General features: G+C 55.9%; 1 pseudogene across 1 annotated transcript in view; it reads left to right on the top strand.

Annotated features, from left to right (window-relative positions):
• The window catches only part of LOC105532858, a 22,953-nt pseudogene extending 12,681 nt beyond the window's left edge, over positions 1-10,272 (top strand). The window contains exon 3 of the transcript XR_001005054.1: positions 9,143-10,272. The product of XR_001005054.1 is annotated as an uncharacterized LOC105532858 (transcript). The remainder of the gene's footprint in view (positions 1-9,142) is intronic.
• Positions 10,273-12,958: the final 2,686 nt, after the last annotated feature.

The following is a 12,958-nucleotide window of genomic DNA, read 5'->3' as shown; positions in this document are numbered from 1 at the left end:
TTGGTCAGGCTGGTCTCGAACTCCCGACCTCAGGTGATTTGCCCACCTCGGCCTCCCAAAGTGATGGGATTACAGGCGTGAGCCGCCGTACCAGGCAACAGAACATATTTTATTTAGCAGTTTGTTAGCTTGATTTATAACTTGTAAATACCTAGACATGAGGTATGTGGGCCTCAGCTTGCACTCCTGCCCCAGGCTGACCCCTGGTGCGGCCCAGAGAGAAGCCGCCTCCCTGGGCTGACCCTTAACCAGCAGGCTGACTCCCAGGGGATCCTGCAGGCTTCTTCAGAGCTTCCTACCCCATGCACCCTCACAGGACTCAGTCCAGCCCCCTGCCTTTGTCTGAGGGTCCTCCTGCCTCCCCGTTAGAGGGTTCAACTCCAGCCCCTCCCTGACCTCACCCTTCTTCCTGTCCCTTGTCCCTGGAGGTCCTGGGCTTTCCAGCTTGTCACTGGTTTTATTTGGCCACAGTGGCATGTGTCACCAGCTGACCAGCTGGGTATGAGTCCTGTCCCTCCTTCGGGAGAGATGGAGAGCTCCTAGAAGCAGCGCCTCCCAGCAGAAGCAGAATCTTGCCCTGAGGAGGAGTACAGCTCAGAACTCGAAACTCGGGATCAAATCCCAGCTCTGTGACTTTCTTGATGGGTGACCTTGGGAGGCAGCTTTGCTGCTCTGAGCCCTGTTTCCTCCTCGGAAAACCCATAATAATAACTGTACCTCTTGCAGTGAGGAGACAAGGTGGAATGGAACGCAGAGCCCACGTGTGCCTGGCACTTGGCAAGTACACCAGGAAGGATTGGGAAGGGCAGGAGTTACATCATTCACCTCTGTTTACAGCTAATCAAACTAGCGGAGGCTCAGCGAGGTGAAGCCAGTCCCCAAGGTCACACAGCCGGCCGCGGAGCAGGGGCCCAAGACGTAGTTGTCTGACCTGTGCTCTAACCACTGTACTCTCTGGCCTCGAGACGGCTCCCACATTACCTTTCCCTGTTCTCCGTGGCCCTCCAGCGCCTGAAAGCCGCTTGGGGACCGCGGAGGCAGGTGGCATGGCCAGGCAGAGTCCGCAGGGCGGAAAGGGTTAAGGGGCTCCGCCGCATTGGGCCGTCCTTCAAGGGGGGAACTAGCCAATGAGAGCGCGCCGCGATGAGGTAATGCCGAGACCACGCGGAGTGGGCGGGACTGGCGGGGACCCCGCAGAGCTCCGCGCTTCTTCTCTCCCCACCTACTTCTCACCTTTGACCTTGATGTACCCCGCCCCTCCCCCAACCTTACCCCTGCAGAAACGCCCGAACTGAAAGTCTCGGCTCCAGGGCCGCGGGCATCCCTTAGTCTGGGACAGGAACCGAGAGACGTCCCGGCCTCAGTCACACCTTCTGGGCCTCAGTTTCCCTTTCTGCAAGGAGAGTGGGTGATCGCTAAAGACCCTACCAGCTGTGGACGTCCTTGGATCCCAGGACAGTTTTCAGCCCTTCCTTGCCCTTGGCCCGAACTTGAACGGTCCCAGCCCCGGCTCCCCTCAGGCAGTGCCCAGTGCCAGGGACCTAGAAGTCCCCCGGGCCACAGGGAGGGAGCCTCACCGGCCCAGCCACGCCCTCCATGTGGCCCGGACCCATCCCCTGGGTATCGCACCTGGCGCGCCCACCGATGCCACCAAGCTCTGCTAGCTGCACCAGCAGCAGGACCTGCCGGCGTGGCGGTCAGAGGTCAACATTCATCCCACCGCCAGTAAGAATCGAGGGCCTGCCGCGTGCGGCTCAGGGCTTCGTCCTGAGCCGTGTCCCGGGGCCGCCTGCTCCCGCCACCCCTCCCCGCGGGCCTGCAGAGAGCCCGTCCGCCCCGTTCGCGCGGTCCGGGCACGAAGCGGTTAACGCCTTTCCAGCCGAGCTGGCACCGCGCGGCCGGGCTTATTAGTCAGCTCGCGGGGAGGCGGCGAGGGGAGGGGAGGGGCTCGAGTGGAGAACCGCAGAAAGCTATTCTCAGGGGCTCCCGAGTGTGGGGAGGGCGGCTCAGCAGGAGCTGCTGCTTCCCAGAAAGTTGATTATTTTTAACCCAGGAAGAAGAAAGGAAGGAGGCGAGGGAGAAGGACTCAGAGAAAAGAGGAGAGGAAAAGAGAGGAGAGGAGAGGAGAGAAGTGGGGGCGGGGGAGGTCCGGGAAGGGGAATGGGGAGAGGGGAGGGAACGGGAAAGAGAGCAGGAGAGGAGGGGAGAAGGAGGGGAGCCAGCGGGGTGATGGAGGGAGAGAGAAAGGCAGAGCCCAGTTGGAGCTGGAGAAGCCAGCTGGCAGGGCTTGGGGAGGAGGAATGGATGCCGAGCGGGCACTGCCACCTTTCCCGTACCCCTGGGGCTCTGTGGGGCTCCATCCTGGCCTCCTGGTGCCCCAGCTGAGAGCAGCCCTCCAGCCTCATCAACCAGGCCCCAGGGGCACTGGGCTTGGGGGAGTGGAAGGCACAAGGCAGCTGCAGCCCTGTCCTGGGGGCTCTCCAGCCAATATGTCCTTGCCCTTGGGGTGACCACTGGGACACAGGGCTTGGGAGCCCTAGGGGAGGGGCAAGGAGGCCTCCCCTGATACCCCAGGGTCTCTTCAGGGAGGGTTTCCTGGAGGAGAGGGTGGGAGGGACTGGGGCTCCCTTTTTCCTGCCTCTGGGTGGAGCCAGGCTGAAAACCAAACCCACAGAGGGCCCCACAAGGGTGCTGGGGGCACAGTCACAAACAAGACAGCCACAGCCAGGCCCCCACAGAGCAGTCCTGCAGGAGAGATGGTAGCTGCACAAATCGTGATGAATAAGGCATTAAAGAATGACAAGGGGGTAGCGGGCAGGGAGCGCTGGTCCCCTGGGCCTGGCCTCCCGGAAGAGGGTGCCTGAGGACCAGGGTGGCTGATGAGGGGAGGAGAGACTGGTGGAGGCGAAAGGGACAGGTGTGGTCTGGATGGGGACCCCCAGGCCACAGACCTAAGAGCTTGAGAGGGGATCAGTATGACCAGAGGCAGGGAGGGGGACATTTGGCCTGAGACCAGCCCTTGTCTTATGGTGGCCGGAAGCTTGGGAAGGGTTTTATAGAGAAAAGAGACTAGATCGCCAAAGCTTACTCAGAATAGTAGAGACAAGAGTGGACACAGAAGCCAGTTGGGAGTGTCGCACTGAGATCCAGGGGAGATGGTGGCAGCCGGCTGAGACAGTGTGGGAGGTACAGGGGACAGGGCATGGTGTGGCATGGCTAGAGGGTAAAGGAGGCCAAGGAGGGGTTGGGGAGGCTCCTTGCGCCCTGGCATGTGCAGTGGGTGGATGCTGGTGCTGTCCCCGAGGCAGAGGACAGCATGGGGGAGCAGGTTCATGGGAGACCAGGCATTTGTTTTGGGACATGGTGGGGGCAGCCAGGAACAGTGTGCCAGAGGGAGGAACAGCTTGAGCAAAGGCACAGAGAGGAGACAGGCAAAGAGAACCACATGTGGCATGGTGGGACATGCCGGAATCTTCCAGAGAGCTGGCCCTCTGATGCAAACAGACGAGTCTGCCCTGGATCTGCAGGCAGTGGACGGCTACGGGCGTGTGGGAGCGGGGGAGGGGAAGGGAGCTTTCAGCTCTAGACACAGTCATGGTGCCCAGCAGCCGGGGACCCAGGCTGGTGGGGGGGAGTGTCACCGGGACAGGTGGCAGGGCCCTAGCTCTGGGACAGCATGGGTGTGTGAGAGTGAGTGTAAGAGTATGAGAGTGAGTGTAAGAGTATGAGTGTGTGTGTGTATGAGTGTGTATATGAATGTGTGTATGAGTGTGTGTGTGTATGTGTGTGAGTGTGAATGTGTGAGTGTATATGTGAGTGTGCATGAGTGTATAAGTGACTGTGAGTGTGTGTGTGTGAGACTAAGTGTCCTTTGCACTAAGTGTCCTGCCCTCCACTTGAGGCACAACCCTAGGACACCTCCAACCTCTCCAGGACCAGGGAATGGCCCAGCCAGGCCAGACCAGGAAATGATGGATGGAGGAGGGCCTAGGCTGCTGCTCTGAAAATCCACCCCCAACCCTGGTCACTCTGGAACCCTGGAGCAGCATCTGAGCCCCTTCCCAAGGAGCCCAGTGACTGGAAGGCAGCGTCCAGGGCCACCCGTGCAGCATCCAGGACCTGTCTGTCCTCTCACAGGATGGAGCTTGGGGTTCCTGAGCTTGGAGCTGCCTGTAATACCAGGATTAGTGGCTCAGCCGAGGTCAGTTTCAGACAGTGGCTAGGGTAGTGGCCTGGGCTGTGGGAGGAGGATGAAGGTCTAGACAGTTACAGAGACCCTGGGAGGCCCAGAGAAAGTGGACGCCAGAGAGGAACCCAAAGTCCCAGAAATTGCAAAAAATGCCGGGGAGAGGAGGAGAGAGAAAAAGGCCACGCAGCAGCCCTGAGCCTGAGAGCATGTGCCACAGTTTGTCTGTGGGTCTGTTGAGTTTGGCCCAATGGCTCTGAGCTGACTCTGCAGCCACAAAAACTTAGGACCTGGAAGGTCCCATCCAGCACAGGAAGGACTCTCCCTGGGATGGAAGCAAAGAGGAAAAAAGGAAGTACTGAGTCCACACATAGAGGACAAGGGGCTCCGATCCTCCGTGGCCCCGAACCTACCTGCGACTCCCGGACCACACAAGACGATGGCGTTCCCACCCCCAGCAGTGCAACAGAAAGTCACAGTTAAGGGACAAACCTGAATCCAAACCCGTTGCTGACTGGCAAGTGTCTTTGGCCTCTGTCTGCCTCAGTTTCTTCACCTGCAAAATGGGGATGATAATAATGGTTCCTCTGTCCTCAGGGACAGAGAAACAATGGAAGTAAGCCCCTTAGTTAAGGAAGTAGCCTGTCCTGGGTCCCTTGGGGCCCCGAAATGTCCCCAACAGTATAAGGGCATGAGTCCTCCAAGATGGAAGATAATTAGACTTACCACGATCTAACCATGGGTCAGTGCTTTTATTTATTTATTTATTTATTTATTTATTTATTTGAGACAGAATCTTGCTCCATCACCCAGGCTGGAGTGCAATGACGCAATCTCAGCTCACTGCAACCTCTGCCTCCCAGGTTCAAGCCATTCTAATGCCTCAACCTCCCAAGTGACTGGGATTACAGGTGCACGCCACCATGCCCAGCTAATTTTTTTTTCTTTTTTTGAGATGGAGTTTCGCTCTTGTTGCCCAGGGTAGAGTGCAATGGCGCCATCTCAACTCACCGTAACCTCTGCCTTCCAGGTTCGAGCGATTCTCCTGCCTCAGCCTCCCGAGTAGCTGGAATTACAGGCATGCGCCACCACGCCCGGCTAATTCTGTATTTTTAGTAGAGACGTGGTTTCTCCATGTTGGTCAGGCTGGTCTCGAACTCCCGACTTCACGTGATTTGCCTGACTCGGTCACCCAAAGTGCTGGGATTACAGGCGTGAGCCACCGTGCCCAGCCGATTTTTTTTTTTTTTTTTTTTGAGACGGAGTCTCGCTCTGTCGCCCAGGCTGGAGTGCAGTGGCCGGATCTCAGCTCACTGCAAGCTCCGCGTCCCGGGTTCACGCCATTCTCCTGCCTCAGCCTCCCGAGTAGCTAGGACTACAGGCGCCTGCCACCTCGCCCGGCTAAGTTTTTGTATTTTTAGTAGAGACGGGGTTTCACTGTGTTAGCCAGGATGGTCTCGATCTCCTGACCTCGTGATCCACCCGTCTCGGCCTCCCAAAGTGCTGGGATTACAGGCTTGAGCCACCGCGCCCGGCCATGTATTTTTATTAGAGATAGGGTTTCACTGTGTTGTCCAGGCTGGTCTCAAACTCCTGACGTCAAGTGATCCGCCTGTCTCAGCCTCCCAAAGTACTAGGATTACAGGCGTGAGCCACCGCGCCTGGCCCAGGCAGTGTTCTTTTTCCTGTTTTGCAGACGAGAAGACCAAGGCTCAGAGAAATCTGTAGTCGGCCCAGAGCTATATATACAGCAGGAAGGTGGGGGAATCGCAATTCAAACTCTCGGGCCTGCTGTCTCCCTGGGAATTCGGTTCTCACTGCCTCCATATAAAGAAATACACGTGCAGGAAGCAGCCCAGAGCACCCTCCTCTCCCTCCCAAAAACCCACACAGTGATCCTGGCCAAGCCCCCTGGGTCCAGGAGGAGCCATGTCCCCATTAGGCATCTCTGAGCTGTGCTTTCACATTGGGGTCCCCCCCGCAGGGCTGGTGGAACACAAAGAGGGGTGGCCAAGGCAGAGAAAGAACCCGACAGGCCAGGAGCCGGCTTTTCTCCCTGCTTTCTTCCTCCCTTGCTTCTTTGTTAAGCTCCCTTTCAGCTGAACCGGCAGAGCCTGGGTGTTCCGAGCTGACAATAATTGCTGCGTCTAGACAGTGTCTGGTATGAGGCCTCCCTCTCCGCGCCTCGCCGGCCTCCCCGAGGCTCCTATTCCCAGCCCTGCTGGCCCCTGCTCTGCGCCCTCCGTTTCCCACACCCCTGCCCCTCTCTGGCTGCCCAGGGTGCCCTGTCCTGCCTCCCTCCTGCTCTAGGCCTCCCTCGAATTTTCAATCTTTGCATCTCTTCCTCCCTCCCCAGCCTCGCCCCAGGCACTGGCCCCATTCCCTCCCACAGCCTGAAATTCAGGGAACAAAGGTGGTTTTGCATCTGGCTGTGGCTGGGAGACCTTCGAAGGAGGCTGAGCCAGGCAAACCCTCCCCTCCCGGCTCTTGGCCCCGCCAGGAGCCAGAGACTCACATTGCTGGCTTCCGGCCTGATCTGGGAAGTTCTGGGATTGATACATGAAACAGCCTTAAGGCTCCTTCCCTCATCTTCCTATCTGACCTGGAAGGGAACCCAGAGAAATCAACGCAGAAAAGACTTAGGACAGATACAAGGAAGCACTTCCTGGTGACACTGACCAGCAGACATGAATGGAATGGTTTTAAGAGCTTCAGGGGACAGGAATTCAGGCTTCACAAGGTCTAAGAGTTCCTCCTGCCCGGCTCAGATCTGCAGCTCTGGAAGTTTCCCCAGAAGCCAGAGTCTCTTCACTGGTATCAGATGCTCAGGGTGACCCTGATATAATAACAACCACAGCCAGCATTTGCCCGGCCCTTTCCTTGCATCAAACGCTGTGCAAACTCTGCATGCATATCAATTGATGTCATCCTCTCCAGGACCCTGAGAGACAGAATAAGCTTATGATTAGTTCCGTTTTACAGATGAGGAAACCGAGACGCAGAGGGGTTAAGTAACTTGCCCAAAGTCACCCAGCCAGGAGAGGAGAAGCCAAGATTTGAAGCCACAGAGGTTGACTCCAGAGCTCCAATAACGACTGATGATAGGAACTCAAAATACTTAAAATCATCTACCCGGGACTGGGATGAGCCCTTGGCGTCTAGTGTTTCCTTGCATCTCACAAGGCTGTTAAGATCCAGGGTTATGCCCACTATATAGATGAAAAGAGAAGAGCCTGGGGCTGCAGGCTGTGACCAGATGGTGACCTAACTCCATGTCCGAAAGGCCGAGCAATCCAGGCTACTGGACTGGACTCACCATGGAGTGGGAGCTTAATACACGTGTGGGACCATTTCCCACTCCTTCCTTCTGGGCTTTCTTGGGCACCTCCTGCCCTGATCAAGCTGGAGGAGATAGAGGCCAATGTGGGTGCGGCTCTGTCCTCAGGAGACCATGGCCTAGAGGAGACTGGCAAAGCAGCCAGCTTCAATCTGGAGGAGGAATTGTGATGATGCAAGGGATATGGGACCTCTGGGAGCCAACAGGAGGGACCCTAAATCCAAGAGGGCTTCCTAGAGGAGGTGGAATCAACATGGCTTCCTGACAGATGAGTAAAAGTTAGGCGGGCCAAGAGGGGAGAGAAGTGTTCCAGGAAGAGGAAATCCACACATAAGAAGGTCTTGAAGTAAGAGAACAGGGTAATCTAGAAGAACTAGAGAAACTTAAGCAGCTGTGTCAGGTCAAACAGTGGGTGGGAATCACAGAGCTGGAGCCCAGCTGATCAGGAAGGCCGCTGAGTGCCAGGTTGAGAGCTGGGACTTATCCCCAGGCAGGGAGGCCTACTGGGAGACTGCTCTGAGAGTCCAGGCAAGTGGGGCTGTGTTGACTGTGAGGATGTGGAATGGAGTGGGGCCGGAGGACTGGAGAGGCCCTCAAGAGGGGTAAAAACGGAGTCTCCTCTGATGTGGATCTGGCCTGCAAGTGTGATGCTGTTCCAGACACAGAGAACAGCATGGACAAAGGCTTTCTTTTCTTTTTTTTTCCAGACGGAGTCTTGCTCTGTAGCCAGGCTGGAGTTCAGTGGCGTGATATCGGCTCACTGCAACCTCCTCCTCCCAGGTTCAAGCGATTCTCCTGCCTCAGCCTCCCAAATAGCTGGGATTACAGACGTGTGTGCCACTAGGCCCTGTTAGTTTTTTGGGGGTTTTTTTTGTTTTTTTTTTGAGACGGAGTCTCGCTCTGTCGTCCAGGCTGGAGTGCAGTGGCCCGATCTCGGCTCACTGCAAGCTCTGCCTCCCATGTTCACGCCATTCTCCTGCCTCAGCCTCCCGAGTAGCTGGAACTATAGGCGCCCGCCACCACACCCGGCTAATTTTTTGTATTTTTTTAGTAGAGATGGGGTTTCACTGTGTTAGCCAGGATGGTCTCGATCTCCTGACCTCGTGATCTGCCTGCCTCAGCCTCCCAAAGTGCCGGGATTACAGGCGTGAGCCACCACGCCTGGCCAATTTTTGTATTTTTAGTAGAGACAGGGTTTCACCATGTTGGCCAGGTTGGTGTCAAACTCCTGACCTCAGGTGATTGTCAGCCTTGGCCTCCCAAAGTGCTGGGATTACAGGCATGAGCCACTGCACCCGGCCAGACAAAGGCTTTCAACCGGTGGGCAGCCTGGTGTGCTCCAAGAGGAGGAGGACACCTGGGAGAGACACTGGGGCCAGGGACTGAACTACCTTTGGAAGCAAGTAGGAGCAACATGGAAGGTTTGCTGGCTCAGGAAGGAGGATTAATTGGAACGATTAAGCTGGGAGCTCTGTAAGATGGATTAGATGGGCAAACTTGGAGGCAGGAAGGCTGGGAGGAGGCTGCTGCTATGTGATTTTTCTTCCCCAACAGGTTCCCAGTCCCTGATTTCTGGCCACCCCGCCCTTACAGTGAGTCATTTTGTTTTTGTTTTTTAGAAACGAGGTCTCGCTGTGTTACCCGGGCTGGAGTGCAGTGGCTACTTACAGGCATGATCATAGCACACTGCAGCCTCGAACTCCTGGACTAAAGCAGTTCTCCTGCCTCAGCCTCCAAAGCAGCTGGGACTGCAGACACGCACCACAGACAGAGCCCAGCCTGAGTCATTCTGATTCTGTAACTGGCTTCCTCTCGGTGAGCTGGCTCACACCCTCCACCCCCAGCTGGAGAAGGAAAGAGGATGCTCACCGTTCATTCCTCATGCAGGCCATCGATGGAAATGTCAGATAGTGCGAGTCCACGCCTGAACACCTCTGGGGTCCGCTCTGGGACTGACACTGGCAGATTCATCGATGAGCTCCCGCCTGCCACCTCTGGGCCTGCATTGCGGTGATATGGCCAAGGGCCTGGGTCTTCAATTCTCCAGACTTGCCGAATGCACAGCGCAGGCTTCGTCGGCAACTGCAGACAAGCAGAGGCAGCACCTGGGCTCTGCCTGTGCCTGGTACAGTGAGGCGAGGGTGGGGGTAGGAATGAGGGTCCTCTCCGTGCAAGGGGGGAAGATAGAAGAACAGAATTTCACCCTAACATAGTGTCTTTAGACCATGAAATGCTGTGCTCCTGTTAGTCTGATATCAGGGGCTTGCAGCCTGGCAAGGGAAAAGAAAAACAGGCTGAGGCACGTGATAGAAGACAGGCAGGGATGCCACAATCATAACCATGGCAAAGACTAGGATCAGACAGGCCCACCATCTCTGACCCCAAATCCCTGGGCAGATGGTTCCAGAACTCAGAATTTTCCCAGTTTTAGAAAGATGGGGCCAGGTGCAGTGGCTCACACCTGTAATCCCAGCACTTTGGGAGGACGAGGTGGGTGGATCACCTGAGGTCAGGAGTTCGAGACCAGCCTGGCCAACATGGTGAAACCCTGTTTCTACTAAAAATGCAAAAAACGACAAAAAAAAAAAAAAAACTTAGCCGGGTGTGGTGGTGCATGCCTGTAATCCCAGCTGCTTGGGAGGCTGAGGCAGGAGAATTCCTTGAACCCGGGAGGCGGAGGTTGCAGTGAGCCAAGATCGAGCCACTGCACTCCAGTCCGGGCAACAGAGCGAGAGTCCATTCCCCCTCCCCAAAAAAAGAAAGATGATGTGATACACATGACATATTTCCTGACACCCCCAACCAAACACATTTATGTAACTGTTGTAAAGCAGACGAGGAAAGATTCTAAATAGGCTCTGAATCTCAGTTTTCTCATCCCTACAATGGGGCAATGGTGGTATGCACCTCCCAGGGCTGTTCGGAGAATCTGATGCCTCCCATTGCACTGGTGAGCCTGGCACAGGCACAGGTCCTACCCCAGGCCCTTTGGACTGGCTGTTCCTTTGGTCTGGAACATTCGTCCCGATACCTCCTGAGAGGGCTCCCTCACCTCCTTCAGGGCACTGCCCAAATGCTACCTCCTCACAGAGGCTTTCCCTGACCACCCCGTCTCATTCCTCTTCCTGCATAGCCTCTGTCACCTGACATTTTATGGCATCAATTACTCATTTATTAATTTCCTGCTCTCCCACGGTAGCACCTGAGCCCTGTGAGGGGAAGACTTTGTTCTGTTGTGGGCTGTGCCCCCAACACCTCGGACAGTGCCTGCACAGGCGGGCGTTTATGTTGGATGAAGGATTTTCTGTTAAAGGTGTCTGGCGCACACACACACACACACACACAGAGCCCAGCAGGTACGATGGTGATTATTATTGTTATTGGTGGTGCTCTATTGTTGTTATTAGTATCTGTTGAAAAAGACCCTGAGCGATACCAACCCTTGGTTCTCCAGCCTGTGAAATGGGCATCCTGGGCATCGAGGCACCACCCTTGAGAAGCCGGTAGGGGGTCCCTGCAGGAGAGACAAAGAACACTGGCCGCCCCCCGGGGGAGCCTGCGCCCCTCACAGGAGAGAGAAGCGGGGGGTGGGGAGCAGAGGGAGCTTGCAGCCCCACACGCAGGGCTGCCAGAAGGCCATACATAATTCATTGCCAAATGGGGCTGCGGGCGGCTCTCCGCAGCGTGCGCTGGGGGCTCACTCTGCGCCTGGCACTTCGCTGACTGCGCCTCGCACATCGCCTCATTGCATCTTCATGGGTTTGCAGGGTGTGACCCTTCCCCCTGTTTTACCCAAGGGGATCCTGAGGCTCAGAGGATGGGGCCACCGTGCTAGTCACACAGCCTCTCTGTGGCAAAGCTGGGCCTCGGATCAGCAGGTTCGGCCCCCGGCAGCCCCCATTCACGGCCTCTCCGTTGAGGGAAGAGACAGGCCTGGGGACAGGGTGGGAGGCACAAAGGAGACCCCACTCTGAGACAGGCTGCAGAAGAGGGAGCTGGGTCTCAGCAGGGCTGGGGAAGGCTGCAGCCTCAGCCCTCCACCCAACCCCCTGCCCTCCTCTCCCGGAGGAGATGCTCCCCAAATCAGCCATCATGATCCCTGGCTCTGGGGGGTGAAGGTGGGAGCAGTTTGCTCAGCTGTGAAATGGGAATAACAGAAGCCGTCCCTGGGACTATGAGATCAAGGTGCTCAAGAAAAGTGGTGTCTGCTGAGGGGAAGAGCCAATCCCAAAAGGTTGCATACTCTCATTCTGTTTATTTGTTTGTTTTTGTTTTTGACACAGGGTCTCACCCTGTCACCCAGGCTGCAGTGCAGTGGTGCAATCTCGGCTCACTGCAACCTCCACCTCCTGGGCTCAAGTGATCCTCCCATCTCAGACCCCAAGAAGCTGGGGCTACAGGCATGTGCCACCGTGCCCGGCTAATTTTTGTGTTTTTTGTAGAGACAGGGTTCCACCATGTTGCCCAGGCTGGTCTCAAACTCCTGAGCTCAGGTGATCCGCCTGCCTCGGCCTGCGATAAAATTGCACAGAAGTAAATACACATGCATGAGTATAAGGAAAACCGGGGAAACCTAAGCAAGAGCAGTCACACCCCGGCTGTGATGGTGTCCAGTAGTTCTGGGAGATGTTACCATTGGGGAATCTGAGTGAAGGCGGGTACATGGGATCTCCCTCCCTCCCTCCCTCTTTCTTTCTCTTCCTTCTTTCCTTCCTTCCTTCCTTCCCTTTCTTTCCTTTCTTTCCTTTCTTTTTTTCGAAGTTTCCCTCTTGTTGCCCAGGCTGGAGTGCAATACCACAATCTCAGCTTGCTTCAACCTCCATCTCCCGGATTCAAGCGATTCTCTTGCCTCAGGCATGAGCCACCACGCCTAGCTAATTTTGAATTTTTAGTAGAGACGGGGTTTCTCCATGTTGGGCAGGCTGGTCTCGAACTCCCGACCTTGGGTGATCCACCTGCCTCGGCCTCCCAAAGTGCTGAGATTACAGGCGTGAGCCACCACACCCAGCCTCTCTGTTTTATTTCTTATAACTGTACAGGAATCTACAATGATCGTAACAAAAATTTCAATTAAGGCCACTCTAGACAAACGGCCTGTGGGGTAGCCCTTCTTCACAAGGAGCTGTCAATAAAATGTTTTTTAATTAAAAAATTTTTTTTGTTTGTTTGTTTTTTGTCTTTTGTTTGAGACGAAGTCTCACTCTGTCGCCCAGGCTGGAGCGCAGTGGCCCGATCTCAGCTCACTGCAAGCTCCGCCTCCCGGGTTTACGCCATTCTCCTGCCTCAGCCTCCCTAGTAGCTGGGACTACAGGCGCCCGCCACCTTGCCCGGCTAGTTTTTTTTGTATTTTTTTTTTTAGTAGAGACAGGGTTTTACCGTGTTAGCCAGGATGGTCTTGATCCCCTGACCTCGTGATCCGCCCATCTCAGCCTCCC

The sequence above is a fragment of the Mandrillus leucophaeus genome, unplaced genomic scaffold (assembly GCF_000951045.1).
Source record: "Mandrillus leucophaeus isolate KB7577 unplaced genomic scaffold, Mleu.le_1.0 Scaffold99, whole genome shotgun sequence".
Lineage (NCBI taxonomy): Eukaryota > Metazoa > Chordata > Mammalia > Primates > Cercopithecidae > Mandrillus > Mandrillus leucophaeus.
Note: the sequence above shows the minus strand (reverse complement) of the source record. Positions and strands in the feature narration are given on the sequence as shown.